At 43.4% G+C, this 20,432-nt stretch overlaps 1 protein-coding gene and 1 pseudogene across 3 annotated transcripts in view; one reads left to right on the top strand and one right to left on the bottom strand.

Annotated features, from left to right (window-relative positions):
• The window catches only part of NF2 (neurofibromin 2), a 128,494-nt gene that overhangs the window by 23,158 nt on the left and 84,904 nt on the right, over positions 1-20,432 (top strand). The gene's annotated exons all lie outside the window — the stretch shown is intronic.
• LOC114043128 lies at positions 3,681-15,300 on the bottom strand (annotated as a pseudogene).

Raw genomic sequence — 20,432 nt, forward strand, 5'->3', positions numbered from 1 at the left:
ATGTTCAGATCAGTCAGTCAGTTAGGATTTATAAAGTCCTTGGCACTGTGATAAATGCTGGGAACACAAAAAAAGGGAGCTGGTTCTGCCTCTTACCTTCTTACTGGTGATAACAGCAGAGTGGTTTGGGAGGGAGACAGCCCTAACCACTGGGGCAATCAGGAGGCTTGTGAGCTGAGCCTGGGGGGAAAGAGGCATTGGGTGGGACCTGGGGTGTGCCTAGGAGATAGACTGCATTGTCTGAGGATCAGCAAGGAAGCTGGCCTGGCTGGAGGGGAAAACACATTCGGGAGGAGTGAGATGTGATTAGCCTGAAAAAGACAGGCCTGAGCCAGACTGGGAAGGACTTTCAACACCCCCCCAGAAGTTTCTATTTTATCTTAAAGGCAGAGAGAGAGAGAGAGAGGATTTTCTATTTGATCCTAGTATTAGGGTGTTCCCAGAGTGAATAGACTGGGGTTGGGGGAGGAACAGAATCAGACCTGTGCTTCAGAGTGGTGTCTGACATACTGTATGAGATCTAAGGAAGAAGCCTTCATATTGAATTAGGCTTTCACAGATGGATAGGATTAGAGAGGATACTGGGTCTGGAGTCAGGGCTAGGTTAAAATCTCCACTCTGCCATCCACCCCCTGTGTGACCTTATACAAGTCATTTCCCTTCTCTGGGCCTCAGTTTCCTCCTCTGTAAAGTGAGGAGGTTGGATGACATGCCTCCTGGGGTCCTTTCCAAGTCTGACTTGTCAAGAAGCTTCAGTGATTCCCCATGGCCTTTAAGATAAAATGTAAACTCCTGTTGGTGTTGAAAGCCCTTCGCAGCCTGTCTTTTTTAGGTTAATCACATCTCACTCCTCCTAATGTGTTTTCCACTCAGTCCAGGCCGGCTTCCTTGTGGATCTTCAGACGGGACAGTCTGTCTCCTCTGCACAGGCTGCTCTCCTTTGTCACTGTGGCCTCTTGGCATCCCTGTTCCCTCCAAGGCTGAGCTCCCATGCCTCCTCCTTTAGGAAGCCTTTCCTGATCGTCCCCGTGGTTAGGTTCTTGCCCTCCCTCTATCCTCCCAAGCCACTCTGGGTACATTTTGCATTGATGTTCTATTGCCATTTGTGGTTGTTGTTCATCCTTTGTTCAGAAAGAGGACCAATGACATCGTGAGGGTGATGTTTTGACTTGCTCTTGAGTTGCGTGTAAGTGAGGCAGAGCTGCACAGACATCGTCCTCACTCCTTCCTCCAGAGTCTGTTAAGTCCAGTGGCAAGACAAAAGCCAGGATGACTGGCGACGGCCCAGGAGGCAGTGGGTGACCTTGGCCTTTCTGTGTGTGAGGCAGAACCCAGTTCCCTTTTTTGGACCTAGCATTTAACATAGTGCCTGTCCCATAGTAAGGGCAGTTAAGTGATGCAGTAGATAGAACGCCAGGTCTGGAGTCAGAGAGACCTGAGTTCAAATGTGACCTCAGACACTTACTAGCTGTGTGACCCTATGCAAGTCACCTAACCTTGTTTGCCTCAGTTTCCTCACCTGTCAAATGAGCTAGAGTAGGAAATGCAAACCACTGCAGTATCTCTGGATGGAGTCAGGAAGAGTCAGACATGACTGAGCAACAACTGTCACATAGTAAGCACTTCATAAATCCTAACTGACTGACTAATGTGAACATTCCAGGCATTGAGAATGGAAGCAATTATGGTCCAGGGGTGGGAAGGTACAGAACCAGGGCAGGTGACATTGGGAAGGAGCATAGCGTGTGCAGAGGTGAGCACAGTGAGATTAGTCTGGAAAAGCACCAGGATGGCTCCAGACAGTGACGTGCCTTGAGTGCCTGGAGGGACAGTCTCAGCTGGACTGTGTAGGTAATAGGGAGCCAGGAATTCTGTGCCCAGGAGTCACCTGGCCAGATCTAGGGAAGATTTTTCTGGCAGAAGAGTCAGAGGCAGGAAGCCATCTTCAGAGGCTGGTCTAATCGTCTAGTGCAGTGATAATTATGGCCTGAACTAGGCCACTGGTGGTGGGGCTAGAGAAGACGTGCAAGAGATGGTTAAGGAGAACTCGGTGACCTATTGGATATGAGGGATGATGATAGAGGAGGATGCAAAGATAACATTAAGGTTACTTACCAGTCTTTTTTATTGATCCCACAAAAATTAGTACCAGCAGTGGGTTTGGATTTTCATATCTACACTATGGAACATTTTGTCAGCCCTGAAAAACCTGCCAGGTTATGGTTGAGGGTTGAAATTACCACTTTATTTTTAGTTCTATCTATTGTTATTTATGTATTTTACACATACATATACATATATATGTATATATGTAATAGATAGCTGTTAGACAATTTTGTGTAGCCTTGGTCAAGAACATATGACCACTGCAATGATCACCTCTGAAAATTGAGGCCTTTTTTTGATTTGGTTTGGTTTGTTTTTTTGAACTAAGAGGAGAGAAGACTTAGTAGGGTCTTGATGGGGCATTAGCTTTATTTTGCTTTAGAGATTTTAGCTCAGTCTAGAAAAACCTTCCTGGGATTGGCATTATCCCCAAATGGACTGAGTTGCCTTGAAAATTTGTGAGCTCTTATTCACTGGAGGTGTGCAAGAGTCCTTTGTCAGGTAATGATGTGGAGGTGATTCTTGCTTCAGGTACAGGTTGGACTAGATGATCTCAAAGGACCCTTCCAGTTAGCTCTAGGAAAATTTTTTGTAAACTTTCTTGAAATAACTTTATTTATTTTGATATTTTCCAAGCAACACTGTAATTCTAAGGTTTTCTTTCCTTGATTTGTTGTTTTCTCCAGATCTGTGCTCTTCAGCTTACATTGCTTCCTAAGCTTTTTCCAGTTGAATTACTTTCTAAGCTGGATTCCATCCTGTTATCTGCCATTCTGTCTTCTCTTGTTTTCATAATAGACTCAGGATATTGGAGTTGAAAAGGTCCTTTGGAGACCTCCATTTTAGAGAGGAAGAAGCAGAGCCCAGAGAGGTTTGGGGGCTTGATTCCGAATCTGGTGCCCTTTTGGAGACGCCACTTCCTCCCCAGCAGTACTTTGAGAGTCACAGAATCCTAACACAGAATCCAAGGATTTTGTACCTGGAAGGGTCTATGCAGAACTGCTCTCCACCCCTCATTTTGCTGAAGTGCCTGAGCCAGGCCCTGGGCCAGGCTGCCTGCCTTCTTTTGCTTTTTTCTGCAGTTCTCTGTTTTGCTGGCTTGTGGCATCTCCTTCTAAGATTTTCTAGAGACTTTGTGATTCTTCTTTAATTCCTCCAGGATTTTTAAAAGCTGTTTAGATCCTTGTAATTTCTCTTGTGATTTCATTATTTTTTGGAGAGGCAGAGGAGTCATTTTAATTCTTCCTTTGATTGTTCCAGTAGGTCTGTTATCTACTTAATTCTTCATCTCTCAGGATTTCTTGGGGTATTTTTGGAGCTGCTTCTGTAATCATTGTGGTCAACTTTTCTTCTGTCGTTTTACCTCATAATTTCTTTTCATCCATTTTGATTTTTAAGTCCTGAAGTTCTTCGGCTTGCTCATTGTGTTTTGTTTTGTTTTGTTTTTTCAACTGAAAGGGGATTTTATTGATATCACAGCCCCATTAAACTCAGGAACAAGGCCTTGTTACAACAGACTACTCGAGCACTTCAGTCAGGGGAGCCAAACCAAAACTGGCTTCCGAGGCTGGTCTTTATTTGACTTTCTCCTTGGGGCGCAGATTGTTGGTGTTCCACACTTCTTATGGCAGTTTACAGCATGGGGGTGCAGGCAGGCGTAACACTTTCGGCAGATCATCTTGTCACAGTTGTACTTCTGGGCCAGCTGGTGAAGGGAAGGCTCAGTGATGCCCCCTCGAAGATGCAGCTTGACCAAGTGCAGAGTGGACTCTTTCTGGATGTAGTTGGAGAGAGTTTGGCCATCTTCTAGCTGTTTTCCGGCAAAAATCAGACGTCGTTGATCTGGTGGGGTACCTTCCTTGTCCTGGATTTTGGCTTTGACATTCTCCATAGTGTCACTGAGTTTGACCTCAAGAGTGGTAGTCTTGCTTGTCAGGGTCTTCACAAAGATCTGCAGCTCTGCAACGCGTTAGGAAGATGTGTGTTCAAATCCTGCCTTAGACACTTGGGAGTAGCTCTGCGACCCTGAGCATGGCACGTAGGCTCTCTCATCTTCAGTTTCCTCATTTGTAAAATGGGCGTCATTAATAGCATCTACCTTCAAGTTGCTGTGAGGAGCAGACGAGATAATGTGCACAGCCCTCTGCAAACCTTTAACTCCTTATAACAGTGTTAGCTGTTGTTATTACCACTGATATGGAAATGAAAGTCTTATCCAATCCTACTTATTTGCATTTAATTCATTCCCACTGGTCTCCTAATTTCCAGAGCTTCTCAATCCTTCTCAAAGTTTATAAAGAAGGAAATTGAGAGACATTTCAAGGTCTCAGCTTTTTTCCTACTAACATGAAAAAGAGAGTTGTTGAAAGTATTTACTTTTTTTCATAATTATTTTAGGAACACCCTGATTGCTCTTAGAATGTTGCTTACCCCCCCCGCCCGCCCCAACTAAAATGAAAAGTTATTTTGTGTTATAGCTGTGGTCAGATAAATGTCTTCATCTCTGGTGCCAGCCTCTATATAGCACCTTGAACTAATATGCTACTTGTGACATTTTTTTCCTTCTTTGTCAATTGACATTCTTTTATTTTGCCCTTTGGTTCTAAAATATCAAGGTAGTTTTCCTTGATAATTTCTTGAAAGATGATGTCTAGGTTCTTTTTTGATCATGGCTTTCAGATAGGCCAATAATTTTTAAATTGTCTCTCCTTCATCTATTTTCCAGGTCAGTTATTTTTCCAATGAGATAGTTCACTTGGTTTTCTATTTTTTCATTCTTTTGGTTTTGTTTTACAGTATCTTGATTTCTCATAAAGTCACTAGCTTCCAATTGCTCCATTCTAATTTTTAAGGAAGTATTTTCTTCAGTAAGCTTTTGGACTTCCTTTTCCATTTGACCAATTGGTTTTTAAGGCATTCTTCTCCTCATTGGCTTTTTGGACCTCTTTTGCCATTTGGGTTAGGCTATTTTTTAAGGTGTTATTTTCTTCAGTATTTTTTTGGGTCTCCTTTAGCAAGCTGTTGACTTGTTTTTCATGATTTTCTTGCATCCCTCTCATTTCTCTTCCCAGTTTTCCCTCTCCTTCTTTTACTTGCTTCTCAAAATTTTTTTTGATCTCTTCCATGGCCTGGGACCAATTCATATTTGTTTTGGAGGCTTTGGATATAGGAAAGTTGGCTTTGTTGTCTTCTTCTGGTTGTATGTTTCAATCTTTGTCACCAAAGAAAGATTCTATGGTCTGACTTTTTTTGTGAGGTTTGCTCATGATCCCAGACAATTACTTAAGTTATAAACTCTTTGTCAAGGTAGGGGTCTACTTTCAGTGTGGAGAATGTACTGTCCCAAGCTTTGGGGGTTTTGTGCAGCTGTTTTCAGAGATACTTCTAGGGACCTGTAAATTTTCAGTTCTCCCAAGGTGGTATGATAAAGGGGCGAGGTGTTTGCTCTTTTCCTGGCCTGTGCTCTGCTCTGTGCATGACCACAAGCACTCTTTTCTGCCTTGGAACTGTGTGGAGGATTCCCTCTCCACCACTACTACAAGCCAGCCACGCCAGCACTCCTCCTTGCCAGCACTCCTCCTCGCCTCAGGATCGCCACCCAGAACTGTGACCCAGATCCAAGCGCGGGCAAAGCAAGAGAATCCTGCCTTAGCACCAGCAAAGAGATCCCTGCAATTCCCCTCTGATTAGCCACTCGATTCCTCCTCAGTTTGTGGGCCAGAAGCTCTAGAAGCAGCAGCCACCGCCCCAAGGCCACACAAGGGGACTGTGGCTGGGACTGAACTTCCCTCTCACTGCAGTCACAGACTTTTCCTACTGACCTTCTAAGTTGTCTTTCGTGTGCATGGGTTGAGAAGTCTGGAAACTGCCACAGCTGCCTCTGATTCAGTCCTCTGAGGCCTGCTCCAGGTTCACTGAGGTCTGTTTTGCCTGCGCGCCCACGCCAAACTGTATTCCTTTCCTTGCCCGGCAGGACAACCGTCCAGTTGTCTTGGGCTGGCAGTTTGTTTCACTCTGTCTTTTTGTGGGTTCTCCTGCTCTAGAATTTGTTTAGAGCCAATTTTTACAGGTATTTGGAGGGGTTTGGAGGAGAGCTCAAGCAATTCACTGCTTTTACTCTGCCATCTTGGCTCTGCCCCCTAATTGACATTCATTTAAAAAGTTTTTATTTGTTATCATATCTTTTTTTAAACATGTGATATTTTCCAACAAACACTTTAATCAACAACTGCAGGAGGTATGGTGCTGCCCCTTTTCCATTTTTGAAGTTTATCTGTGGTATTTTGAGTTTCATTGCCCCTCCAAGTGACCTGTATTTACATTGCTTTCATTGTATAAATGATTCTTTTGGCCCTGCCTTCTTCACTCAGCTCTACTTCGTGCAAGTCTTCCCATGTTTCTCTGAGTTATTCAGAATTTTGCGGAGTACTTTTGGAATAAAGGAATAACTTTGCTAACTGGGTGCCCTACCAATGTATCTCCTCTCTCAATTGGGCCCTTGGCTGTTGATCACTCTAGGGAGAGTGGGCTTCAGCGTAATGCGCTCTCTACATACCCTTTGTCCTGCCAAGTTCAATTCCAAATGTGTCATTGATAGTGAATGAGTCCTTCCTTGTCTCAGTTAATGCTGGCCTTGGTCCCAAAAGTCATTTCTTGCTCCTCAGGGCATTGATGTTGGACTACCTGCAAAACATAGCCACCAACACAGACTTGATTCCTGAACCTCTGGAATCCTGCACTACTCACTGCCCTGACCTTTGGAAACTGACAAACTAGTTGCCTCCAACTTTCTTCACCAAAAAAGGAAGAAGAAATATCAGGAACCAAGGCCTGTTTACAAGGGGTTGCACGTTGACCTTGAAGAGAGGAAAGTCGACATCAGTTGTTCATGGGTAGGCCGAGCTAATATACTAAAAATGACAATTCTGCCTAAGCTAATTTACTTATTCAGTGCCATAAAAATCAAACTACCAAAATATTATTTTATAGAGCTAGAAAAAATAATAATAAGATTCATTTGGAATAACAAAACGTCCAGAATATTAAGGGAACTAATGAAAAGAAATGGCAGGGAAAGTAGCCTAACTGTTGCAGATCTTAAATTGTATTATAAAGCAGCAATCATCAAAACTACATGGTACTGGCTAAGAAATAGAGTGATGGGTCAGTGAAGTAGGTTAAGTATTCAAGACACAGTAGTCAATGACTATAGTAATCTACTATTTGATAAACCCAAAGACTCCAGCTTCTGAGATAAGAACTCACTATTTGACAAAAACTGCTGGGAAAACTAGAAAAGAGTATGGCAGAAACTAGGCATAGACCAAAATCTTGTACCATATACCAAAATAAAGTCAAAATGGGTTCATGATTTAGATATAAAGGCTGATATAAGCAAATTGGGAGAGCAAGGAATAGTTAGCCTGTCAGATTGATAGAGAACAGAAGACTTAATGACCAAACAGGAGATAGAGAACATTTTAAATGCAAAATGGATAATCTTGATTACATTAAATTGAAAAGTTTTTGCACAAACAAAGCCAATGCATCCAAGATTAGGAGGGAAGTAGAAAACTGGTAAAGAATTTTTACAACTAGTATCTCTGATAAGGGCCTCATTTCTAAAATATACAGAGAACTAAGTCACATTTATAAGAGTACAAGTCGTTCCTCAATTGATAAATGCTCAAAGGATATAAACAGGTAGTTCTCAGATGAAGAAATTAAAGCCATCTATAGTCATATGAAAAAATGCTCTATATCACTATTGATTAGAGAAATGCAAATCAAAACAACTCAGAGGTACCACATCACACCTATCAGATTGGCCAACATGACAAAACAGGAAAATGATAAATGTTGCAGAAGATGTGGGAAAATTGGAACACTCATGCATTGTTGGTGGAGTCGTGAAAGGATCCAACCATTTTGGAGAGCAATTTGGAACGATGCCCAGAGGACTAGAAAAATGTGCATGTTCTTTGACACAGCAATAGCACTTGTAGGGCTGTATCCCAAAGAAATCATAAAAATGGGAAAAGGACCCACATGTACAAAAATATTTATAGCAACTCTTTTTGTGGTGGCAAAGAATTGGAAATTGAGGGGATGCCCATCAATTGGGGAATGGCTGAACAAGTTGTGGTATATGATTGTGATGGAATATTATTGTGCTATAAGAAATGATGAGCAGGTGGACTTCAGAAAAACCTGGAAAGACTTGTATGGACTGATGCTGAATGAAGTGAACAGAACCAGGAGAATGTTGTACACAGTTAACAGCCACATTGTGTGATAACTAATGTTGACAGACCTAACCCTTCTCAGCAATGCAAGGATCTAAGACAACTCCAAAAGACTCATGATGGAAAATGCTATCCACATCCAGAGAAAGAACTGTGGAGTTTGAATGCAGACCGAAGCATACTATTTGCTCTTTTTTTCCCTTCTGTTTTGTTTCCTCTTTGTTGTGGTTGCTTCTGATGGTTCTAATTCTTTCTTACAACATGACTAATGTGAAAATATGTTTAATAGGAATGCATAAAAAAAATAAACATTTATTAAATGACCCCCCCCCAAGAAAAAAAAGAGAGAGAGAGAGAGGAAGGTCGAAAACCTCCCCCTTTACAGCATTGTTAACCCAGAGGCCTCTCATTCACCTTGTGTACCAGTTGGGGGATGTCAGTGCAGGCTCTAAACACTCTTCAAGGCACTTCCATTACCTGTTACCACAACTCACTCTCTCCCAGAGGCACATGGGGTTTTGCATTAGGGTCTCTTTGCATTTGCTTGTAAGGACTGATCTCATTGGCTAGTTTCTCCTTTAGACTGTATATGAGATATTTCTCAGTGTAAGTTTGGTTGTCAAACTGTTCTGTTTTCTAGGGCCTTAGCTTTTGTTCTTAACCTTTTATCTACTTAAGAGAAAAGGCTCAGGTGGGAGAGAAAGGATTTTTTATTATCTCAGAAATTTGATTAAATGCTTCTAATAAATACTTATTTCTTAATATTTTCAGTTCAACTAAAAAAGAGGCATTTGGTATGCTTTCATCCATGGGAGGCTTGAGGAGAGTAGAGAAGATCTGGAAAAGCCACTAGTGAGTACGATGGAAAATTGATTAGGGAGTAGAAGGGTTGCCTTGCTCTACTGAGGGTCCAGTGGAGATTGGGTGACAGTTTGTAGTGGTCCCATTCAGCGGGTTTTGTGACTTCTCTCCAGATCTGCTCAGCAGCACATGAGTAGGAGGGAAGAGAAGAGTGAGTCGAGTGAGAGGAATTCTGGGTTGGGATTTTGTTAAGCTTATTGGCAAAAGGCCGAGGAAGGAAGGGGTTAAAGGGGAGAGGATAGTGTAGAGCTGCACTGGTTCACCAAGAGGTCGAGATTTGGAGGGGGGGAGGTGATGGGTAATCCCATGTGGTTGGGATTAGAGCTCCTAGTGCGGACAGGAAACAGAGTCAGGAGCAGTGAGCCTTTGGAGGGGTGAAATCGTAAAAAATCACAGCTGAAAAGGAGAATTTTGGAGTTCTCCATGGAAGTATGGGTAGTGACAAAATCAAGGCTGTGGCTGAGGGGAGGAGGGGAGCATGTCATGGCAGTTGATCACCAAGTACATGAAGTCACCGAGTAGGAAGGCAGGAGTTGAGGTGAAGAAGGATCAAGTGAACTCGGCACAGAACTCATTGAGAAAGGAAGGAGAGGGGCCTGCAGTTTGGTAGATAATGGCCACTAGGATCTCTGGATTGATGATAAATTTGAACCAAGCGAACCTCAAAGGAAACAGATATTGCTGAGTTATGAAGAGAGGGAGGAGATTCTGGAAGTGGCAATAGGAAAAAGGAGGATTTCAGTTCTCATTCCCCTCCCCCCGACCAGTGAGTCAGCACGTGGGAGAGGAGGCCGTTCAGCCTAGGTGCCACTTCTACATTAGGTCTTTCCTGATGCCTCCCTGTTACTAATACTGTGTCCCTCTTGAGAGTCGTGTATATGGCTTTTGTAAATCTTGATCACCTGTTTTATTCCCCTTATGAAACGTGAGCTCCTTGAGGACGGGGACTATTTATTGTCTTTGTTATCCCCGGAGCTGACCTCAGCGCTGAGGATTCCAGAGGTGGGAAGTGTCAGAGCCAGGGCCAGAACCCTGGGCTCTGGATTCCTCAGCCAGGCCCTTAGCTTCTCAATGGGGAAGATGCAAGAAGCCATAGACAGAAAGTGGGGGGGGGGGTGTTTGTATGCGCGCACAAATGTTATACACATACATATATATTTATGTATCTCTCTATATATGAATCTCTGTGTGTGGATTTAAAGACTTGTACCACAGTAAGCAATTTGAAAGGCCAGAATTTTAATTTGAAGCATTTTAAGATATCTGTAATATATTTCATGCTTTTCTTTTTTGCTCTCAGGATATTTTTCCTATTTGGAGCTTTGAGATCTAGGCTGTCTTCAAGGTATTTTTAGAAAGAGGAAATCAGTATGTGTCACCAAAGGGGGAAATATCTACCTTAAGGCTTAATTATGCAATTAGAATTTTCATAAGGCAGATAATAAATTCTTGCTTTATTGCAATCATTGCTTTGAAAGCTGCACTGCTCTGAAGACTCATAGAGATCTCCTCATCATTATCATCAACATTCGCAGCAACAACAAACAGTTGTGGAGTGTCTGGAGTGGGGAGTGTTAACTAGGTTCCGAGGATGTTTTAGATTTGAGAATATAATTAGTTCTTGCATTTGAAGAGTGTATTTTGAAGGAAAGATGGGCACATTCTATACATGTATGTATTTAACACATATCAACGTGTGTGTGTGTGTGTGTGTGTGTGTGTGTGAGAGAGAGAGAGAGACACACACATAGAAAGAGAGAGAGAGAGTAAAGGGAAAAGAGAGATCCTAATCATAGCTGCAGGGGAGTGGTAGGTTAAGAATTTGGAATTAATTGGGGAGCGTTCAACTGCATCTTACAAATGATAGGTAACAGAATTTTATGGCAGGAAGGTACCTCAAGATTGTCTAATTCAGTCCCCTCATGTTGCAAATCAAGAATTCTGGCCCAGACAAGTGAGGCATTGGCTTCCATGGTTCTTGCCAAGGTCCCACCGTGAGTTAGGGACAAAGCCAAGACTAACATCCAGGTCTGTGGCCTGCCAGCCAGCTGCTCCTAAACAAAGGGAGTGTATGTGTTGATGAATGAGAAAATGTTCTTTTCATACTGGAGAGTCTGAATAAATGCCTTGATTCTTGGATCACAGGAGTTCTGGATGTGAAAGGCAGCTGAAATTTTCCATCTTCACAGATCTGATCGTGTCCTTCTGTTTCCAGTCTTTCTGCACTTTGGTGCCTGCCAACCTATAGGATAAATCCAAAGTCCTGTAGCTTGGTGCTCTCTCTCTACTTTCCAGCCTTTTCTTGGGCTCCGCCCTACTTCTTGTCCTCTGCTCCAGTCAGACGTACGTTCTGTTCTCCATCTCTCATACACACCCAGTGCTCTTTGTTTACATCATTCTCTTGGCATACATTGCTGTCCCTCTATCCATCCTTCGAGGCCTAGCTCAGGTGATCACCTTTTCAGCTTCCTTTTTTGCTGTCAGTTAGAAGTGATCTTTCCTGCCCAAGGCCATTTTGTGTCTTTTATAGTCTATTCTAAATGATATTATATACATCTTTTATGTACTTATGTATTGTGTGTTAATTGTGTGTTGTAATTACCTACTATATTATATAAGCCTCATGAGTAGTGTATAGGCTGTCTTACCCAGAAATTTGTGGATAATGAATGTAAATAAATTTATTTGACTGAATTAAAATTGAGTGTATTCTGAGGGAATGTATGTATATATAAATATAGTATACAGATTATAGATATTATATATGCATATATACACCCACATACAGAATTTCAGTTCAACTATATATCATAACTATTACATTTTAATAGGGGAAAGGACACAAAATATTTGGCCTGGAAAGAGAAGACTTGACACTTGGACTGGGAAGGAGCGTGGTAGTGATGTTCAGGAATTTGAAAGGGGAGTGGCTTCGTCCTCCTTGGTGGGGTGGGGTGGGGTGTGGTGCTTAGTCCTGTTCTATTTGACTACACAAGGCAGGCCTTGGGAAGGGAGGTTACTATGAGGCACTTTTGGTTTTTACCTAAAGAAAAGCTTGCTAACAATTCCATCTCTTCCACCTGGGGAGGTAGCGGGCTCCCTCTCAGATGTATTGTTGAGATGTGGATTGGACTGGATGGCTGCTGAGGAGCTTTCTGATCCTGAGATTGTGAGATTACTTGAGGACAGGGACAGTGGGCTGGTTTTTGGTTTTTGTTTTCAGTTTTGTATCCCTAGTGGCCTTCCACATAGTAGGTTCCTTTCAGCTTTAAGTCTGTGATTCTCTGATCTCATGGGTAGGCTTGCTGGACCAGAGTAGGAGAGTCAGAGTGGGGTGCAGCAGGACTTGAGGACATTTTATTTTATTTTTATTTTTTTATTTTTTTGGATTTTTTTATTAATTTATTTTGATTTATCACTTATCACTTCCATATGCTTTTGAGTTTAAAATTTTTCTCCACTACCCTTCCCAAGACGGTGTACAATCTGATATAGGCTATATATTTACATTCCTATTAAACATATTTTCACATTAGTGATGTTGTAAGTAGAAATTAAAATCTGTAGGAGGAACCATCAGAAAGAGGAAACAAAACTCAACAGAAGAGAAAAAAAATAGCAATTCGACTTCCATAGCTCTTTCTTTGGGTGTGGATAGTATTTTCCATCACGACGCCTCTGGGGATGTCTTGGATCCTTGTATTGCTAGGAAGGGTTAAGTTTATCAATATCAGTCATCACACAAGGTGGCTGTTATTGTGTACAACGTTCTCTTGGTTCTGCTCACTTCACTCAGACCGTACAAGTTGAGGACATTTTAGGTATGAAATGGACAGAAGAAAATGGAAAGGGAGGAAAGCATTTAATTGGAAAATTAATTAATTTAATTAATGCACTAGCTTTGAAGCACAAAGTAAAGGAATGGGAGTGGGGTGAAGTAGAAATTGGATTCTTTTTTTGTAGAAGTTGTGACCTGAGGACCAGAAGGACTTGAGGGAAATCTGGTAATGAGGACGTAGAGAAATAGGTAGATCAGGTGGTTGGTTGGTTGGTTCAGTCACGCCTGACTTTTTGTGACCCCATTTGGGGTTTTCTGGGCAGAGATGCTGGAGTGGTTTGCCATTTCCTTCTCCAGCTCATTTTACACATGAGGAAACTGAGGTCAACAGGGTGAAGTGACTTTCTAGTAAGTGACATAGCTAGTGAGTGTCTGAGGCTGGATTTGAACTCAGGAAGATGAGTCTTCCTCATTCCAAGTCCAGTGCCCTATCCACTGTGCCACCTTCAAGCCCGAAAGAAACTCTTCAATTGATGCCTGATTTGGGGGGACAGTTTGGGCAGGCCATTGGTTTGGTAAGGAGGATTACTCTGCTGGTTTTGAGAGGGTAGCAGTTGTTAAGGTGGTTGGAAGAATCCTACATAAAGAGGTGAATGAAAAAAAAACCCGGTTATTAAGCACTTACTGTATGCAAAGATAAAATGAACCCTGGACTAAGGAAGAAGAGGCCAAGAGTAGAGAAAGATCTTGCAGCTGAGACCATGGTGGATCATTCAGTTCTCTGAGTAAGCAGTTAGAGAGAAAGAAGAAGGATATTTAAGAATCATGTTGCTTAGTTATTGGGGAAAAGTGATTTGTAAAAAATATATGACTGTCAGACATTAGCAATAGGAAAAAGACAGATGAGAGAAGTGAACTAGCCCCTGTGATTCATTAGGACAGTCACTCGTGCCAGTCGTGTGGAACAGAAAAGTTCCTTCATTTCGAGTGTATTCTGTGGACAGAGTGACAAGGGACTGGATTTTATCACACAGGAAACAAAAGAAACTCCACAAATGCAGCGCTCTCTCATGAAGACTCTCTTTGCTGGGAGACATGCTTACTTGGAGGTCTCCCTGTTCTCCTTCACTGAGGGGCACGAATCCAGGAGACTCTGTATCCCTGCAAGGCCTGGAGAAGTGGCCCAGTGGTTTTGCAGTTTAAGCCTAAGAGACATGAGACCCTGCCTTTGTGATGTGTTGATACCCCCCCATGAATCTGGAGAGTGTCGGTGTGAGACAAGTATTAGTGTTTTCTGCATCCTCTGGGGTTAATTGGAATAGATTTTAATGGAATTCATTAGCAAGTTGCTTCCCAGCACTTGTAAAGCAGCAAAATCATTTTATAACTCTTGCTGTCGTGTTTAACTTGTAACCTCAGGTATTTGACATCTGTTTTGCTGTGGTTTTTTAAATGAGCCAATCATATGTATTGTTGGTATATTACAATTTTAAAATAAAATGGGAAGTCTGGACAGTGGAAAATGTTTGGAGTCAGAAGGTCTGGATTCATTTGTCATTGGCTGCCATTGTGACCTTGAGCAAGTCACTTAACCTTTGTGGATCTCAGTTCTTTTATTTGTAAAATGAGGGGGTTATATTAGATCACTTCTAAGTTTCTTTCCGGCTTTAAATTTATGATCCTGTGGTCATGTGATTGGTCACCTTCGGCTCCCCTTCGGTAGCCTCAAAGGCATGAATTTGGGGCAGCTAGGTGGCACTATGGGTAGAGCACCCACCCTGGAATCAGGAGGACCTGAGTTCAAATTCGGTCTCAGACACATAACGCTCACTGGCTGTGTGACCCTGGCTGAGTCACTTAACCCCGATTGCCTCACCAAAAAAAAAAGCATGAATTTGAGGTGTTCTGGGTTTCCTATGATTTGGTAAGTGGAGATCTCTGCTGAACTTGGAAGTACCTGGGAAATGAAATTCGTGAATTCCTTCTGCCAATAATATGTATGACTGAGCTGACCTTTCATCAGTTCTGCGACAAATGCCTTAGCAGCTTGTGAGCTTATTATAAAAGTCCTGGTTAAGTGAGTATTTCACGAGACGTGGGCTGCTTCTCATTTGCTCTCCAGTGAGAGGCCATGTGGGCAGGGTTAAGGCTTCTTGGCAAGCTTCAGCAGCTTGGCTGGCCTTTGGCTCCCCAGGCCTTGGGCTGGGGGCATTTACTCCCTGTGCCCAGTGCACAGAGCTCAGAGGGTTTTGGAGAGACTGACTGAAAGGGCCCCTGCACAGAAAGAGCACGGCAGCGTGAGGGCCACATGTCAGCAGCCGACCTCGTACCAGCTCATGAATCTCTTCGCCCTGGTACTGGAGCTCAGGTGCAGCAGCTTCGGGGAGGGGGCCGGGGTTGGTGTGGCCCCATTTTCCTGCAGCAGAGGGGCCCGGGCCACTCACCAAACACACACGGGCTGTGCTGGTCCCCTCCCAGGAAAGAGCCCGTAAATCCAGACCCTACACAAAGGGGCAGGCCGGCAGCTCTTGTAGACAGCCCACCCCCATCTGTCTTCAGTACACATAGCAAGTACACATCTCAGAAATGAGACTGCCGCGTGTTAATATAATGGAGAGCACTGTTCCAAAGGCAAGGACCACGCCATTAGGAACTGCAGGGGAGGGCTCTGCTGGAGGGCCTTTGTTGTGATTGCGGTTAGAAGGCTAGAGTGGGCTTCCATTTTGGCTTTGTATTGAATTCCACTGCGCCGGCCTCCCCGCCTCCTCCGCCCCATTATTCATATGGGGGACCAGTGTATGTTTCACGGTCTCTGGCCTCTGTGCTCGCAGGCTGTACCTGGCTTCCAACGCTCCACCCTTGCTTCCTCCCTTGTGTCCTCACCTCACGTCTTCGTGCCTGGGATGTCGCTCCTCCCAGCCCCCTCAAACACCTAGCTCAGCTACCACCTCCTTCAGGAGACCTTTCCTTATTTCCCCGTTATTTCCATGGTCTCCTCACCCCTGAAGCAATGTGTTTTTATTTTGTTTGTAGCTTGTATTTACCCTTCTGTGAACCTCGTGGTATACGGGGCAGTGAGGTAGCGAAGAAGATGGAGCCCAGGCCTGGAGTCAGGAAGACCTGATTTTAAATCCAGCCTCAGATCCTTACTAGCTGTGTTACCCTGGGCAAGTCACTTGGCTTCTGCCTGCCTCAGTTTCCTCACCTATGCAGTGGGGATTATGAAAGCTTCCACCTCCCAAGTTTGTTGTGACAACCAAATGAGACAGTAATTGTAAAGCTCTCAGCACATCTGGTGCTTAGTAAGTACTATATAAATATTAGCAATCATCATCATCATCATCCTCATTATTATTATCATCCCCACCCCCACCCCTTAGCAGCATGTCTTAGAAACTCCTTTGGTCACTTTGTATTCCCAAGGCCTCGCGCTCAGGATAGGCTCAAAACAAACTTGGGAACGTGGAGCGTTGTGACCTGGGTGGATGTGGTTGATTTGGAGGCATCAGCAGCTGCCCGAGTCACCCTGCCCACTCAGACGGTATGTGGCCCAAGTGGACCTGAACCCAGCTTTCTCCATCCACTAGGGGTCAGCAGACTAAGGCAGAGGGCCACAGCGGCCTGCTTTTGTGCAGTCCTGGGGAGCTAAGAATGGTGTTTGTATTTTAAAATAAACTCTTATTATGTTTTAAAATGTACAAACTCTGTTCGATTGTAAGCTCCTTGAAGGCAGGGGCTGTCTTTTGCCCCTTTTTGTATCCGCAGTGCTGAGCACAGTGCTAGATACATAGGTGCTTAATAAGTTCTTATTAATTGCTTACTTCTCAGTCTGGTCCATCAAGGCGACAACAGTTGGGATTTGGCCCTCGGGGCCCTAGTTGGCTGACCCCGGCATGGGCAGCGCCAGTAGCCTGTTAGCTCCTTGAGAGCAGACTGCATTCCAGCACTCCACACAGTACTTGGCACAGAGGACATGCCCATTAACAGGAACTCACTATTTCTTCAGCATTCTGTTAAAGACGTTTTTAAAAAGATGCTAAAATAATATTGTTGCAAGCCTGAAAGAGAAGCATATCAGGGATGGAAAATATTGGTTATTAGCTGTTTTAATAGAAACACTTTAAGAAGATCTTGGTGCTAGTGCTTTATATCCGAAAAACATTTGTGTTTACTGCATCCGAGGCAGCATTAGTGTGAGCTGGTGAGTGCATGAGCCGGTGGCTTGCGTTTTCCTTGTTTGCTGCATGGCTCCAGGTGTCAAGGCAGCGCTGCGGAGCTGGTGTTTAGGCTGTCCTTCAGATTGGGGAAAGTGGAACACATTGACCTCTCTGCTGCATTCATTTACCTTGCAACTATTTTTGCCCCAACATAATAATAATAGCTGGGATTTATATAGCCCTCAAAGCATTGCAAATCCTTCTATATACATTACCTCAATTCATCCTCACAACATCCCTGTGAAGTAGGTGCTATTTTTCTAGATCACCATTTTACAAATGAGAAAATTGAGGCTCAGAAAGATTTCCTTACTTGCTTAGGGCCCCCGCATAACCACCAAAGTGTCTGAGGGAAGATTTGAATCCAGGTCTTCATGATTTAGATTTAAAGCCAGGTCGCTATGCATCCATTATGCAGTGATGTCTCTTTATCAGACATGGGTTAGATTCTGTCTTCTCCATGTTAGCTTATGAGACTTTGATCCATCCTTCTTTAATCTGTCAGACACCGGTGGAGGGGAGCAGGGTTGTACCGTTTTATACGACTTCTACCACCCGATATAGAGGTGATAAACTCAGGGTGCAGATTGGGACATTTTTTGGACATGGCCAATGCGGAAATTTGTTTTGTTTGATTATGCATATTTGTTACAAGGGTTTGTTTTTCTTTTTTAAGGGGGAGGAGCAGGTCAGAGGAAGGTGACAGGAAGGTGGATTTTCATTAATTGAAAAAAATGTGTACAGCTGTATTTGAGGGCTTTCACTGAAGCCTCCTTCTGAGGTCTCATTTTAAAAAGAAGTTCAGTTCTTAATTTTTCAGTCATTGAAAATCCATCTTCTCTCTCTCCCACTTTCACTAAAGAACAAAACCCCTGTTGTGTATGTGGATAATCAAGCAAAATAAATTCCTTCATTGGCCATATCCAAAAGAAAGTGTCTCGGTGTTGCTCTGGACCCATCGCCTCACTGTCAGCAGGCGGGCGACTGTTGTATCCTGAATCCACTGGAATGGTGTTTGGTGAGATATTGATCAGAGTTCTAAAGTCTTTATAGTGATGTTGTTAGAGTATAAATTGTTCTCCGTGTTCTGCTCACTTCACTCTGCATCTGACGCTTCCGGTGGTATGGAGGTGACTTTAAAAAAATATGAAATACCTCAGGAATTTGCTTGTCATCCCTGTACTGCTGGAGAGAGCCCATGATCCCGCTGCGTTTTTGAAGGCTGTGTTAGCAGAGCACAAGCTTGTCAGTCCTGGTCAAGCTGTGTGTGTCTGCTATTCAAAGATCAGCCCTCCATGATTGGCTCTGGGAGGGCCATCCCCAGACGGCTGGCTGGCGTGGCGTGGGTGGGAACTCGTGAACTTTGCTGATGGAAGGCATCCAAGCATCCTCTATACTCTGATATTCCTTTCCATGACATTCCACCTTTGTGCAGGCTGTGCCCCCCAATGCCCCCAGGAACTTTGTGCTCCCTGTAAGGCTCAGTTCAAGTGTTACCTCCTTGGAGAGGCCTTCCTGGTTCCCTGAGCTGTTAATTCCCCCTTCTCCAAATTTTGGGTCTGTCCGGGATGTATTTATCTTTGAACTTGTTGTATGTCTTATAATAGAATGTAAGCTCTGTGAAAGCAGGGATTGTTGCACTTTGGTGTTTGTTTCTAACTCTCAGCATAGGCTCTGGCATGTAACAGGCTTTTAACAAATACTGTTTATTGATTGAAGGACATGTGTAAAAGCGCTTCTTAGTGGATATCTGAAACGTCTTCGAGCTAGTCCTCCAGTACTGCTCTGCCTTGATGTCTGTGCTCTGCAAAGAGACATGCCAATGAGCTTGTATATTTTTGAGGGGGCAGGAGGGTATGCAATCAAAGTTAAGTGGCTTGCCCAGAGTCACACAGCTAGGAAGTGTCAGAGGCCTGATTTGAACTCAGGTTTTCCTGACTTCAGGGCAGATACTCTATACACTTAATTTTAAAAGTTTCTAAAATTGATGCCTTTTGTTTTTATGTCACAGTTATTTCCACATATATACCTCCTTTTCAGCCCACCAAGGTTTCCTTTCCAACAAAGTTTAAAAAAAAAAATCAGTTTAGCAAAACCAGAGCATAGCACACATTGAGCTCAAGGAATATATGTAATATTCCACACCCACAGTTACCCACCTCTGTAAAGAAAGGAGGGAAGCCCATTTTCTCCACACTTCTCTGAAGCTAAGCTGGTTGTTATAATAACTAATAGTATTTCCTCTCTCACTTTTTCTAAACCCATTTGACTTTGGCCTCCGACCTCATTATTTGACCAGAATTGCCTTTTCCGAGGTTCCAGCAGTCTCTTACTTGCCCATCTAACGGCCTTTTCTCAGTCTTCATCCTTCTTGACCCCCTGTTGCCTTGGACGCTGTTCATCTTGCCTCTTCTCCTGGATCCTTTTTTCCTCTCTAGGTTTTCATGCGCCCGGTTCACCTCCCACTGCCTGACCCTGCTTCTATTTTCTTTCTTTCTTTTTTTTTAGGCAGCTGGGTCACACAGCTAGTAAGTGTCAAGTGTTTAGTCTGAGACTGGATTTGAACTCAGGTCCTCCTGACTTCAGGGCCAGTGCTCCATCCACTGCACCACCTAGCCACCCCTCTTCATTCATTCATTCGTTCATTCATTCATTCATTTATTTATTTATTGGCTAGGCAGTGGGGTTAAGTGGCTTGCCCGGGGTCACACAGCTAGGAAGTGTCAGAGGCCTGATTTGAACTCAGGTTTTCCTGACTTCAGGGCAGATACTCTATACACTTAATTTTAAAAGTTTCTAAAATTGATGCCTTTTGTTTTTATGTCACAGTTATTTCCACATATATACCTCCTTTTCAGCCCACCAAGGTTTTCTTTCCAACAGAGTTTAAAAAAAGAAATCAGTTTAGCAAAACCAGAGCATAGCACACATTGAGCTCAAGGAATATATGTAATATTCCACACCCATAGTTACCCACCTCTGTAAAGAAAGGAGGGAAGCCCATTTTCTCCACACTTCTCTGAAGCTAAGCTGGTTGTTATAATAACTAATAGTATTTCCTCTCTCACTTTTTCTAAACCCATTTGACTTTGGCCTCCGACCTCATCATTTGACCGGAATTGCCTTTTCCGAGGTTCCAGCAGTCTCTTACTTGCCCATCTAACGGCCTTTTCTCAGCCTTCATCCTTCTTGACCCCCTGTTGCCTTGGACGCTGTTCATCTTGC

The sequence above is a fragment of the Vombatus ursinus genome, unplaced genomic scaffold, assembly GCF_900497805.2.
Source record: "Vombatus ursinus unplaced genomic scaffold, bare-nosed wombat genome assembly UNPS02001287.1, whole genome shotgun sequence".
Lineage (NCBI taxonomy): Eukaryota > Metazoa > Chordata > Mammalia > Diprotodontia > Vombatidae > Vombatus > Vombatus ursinus.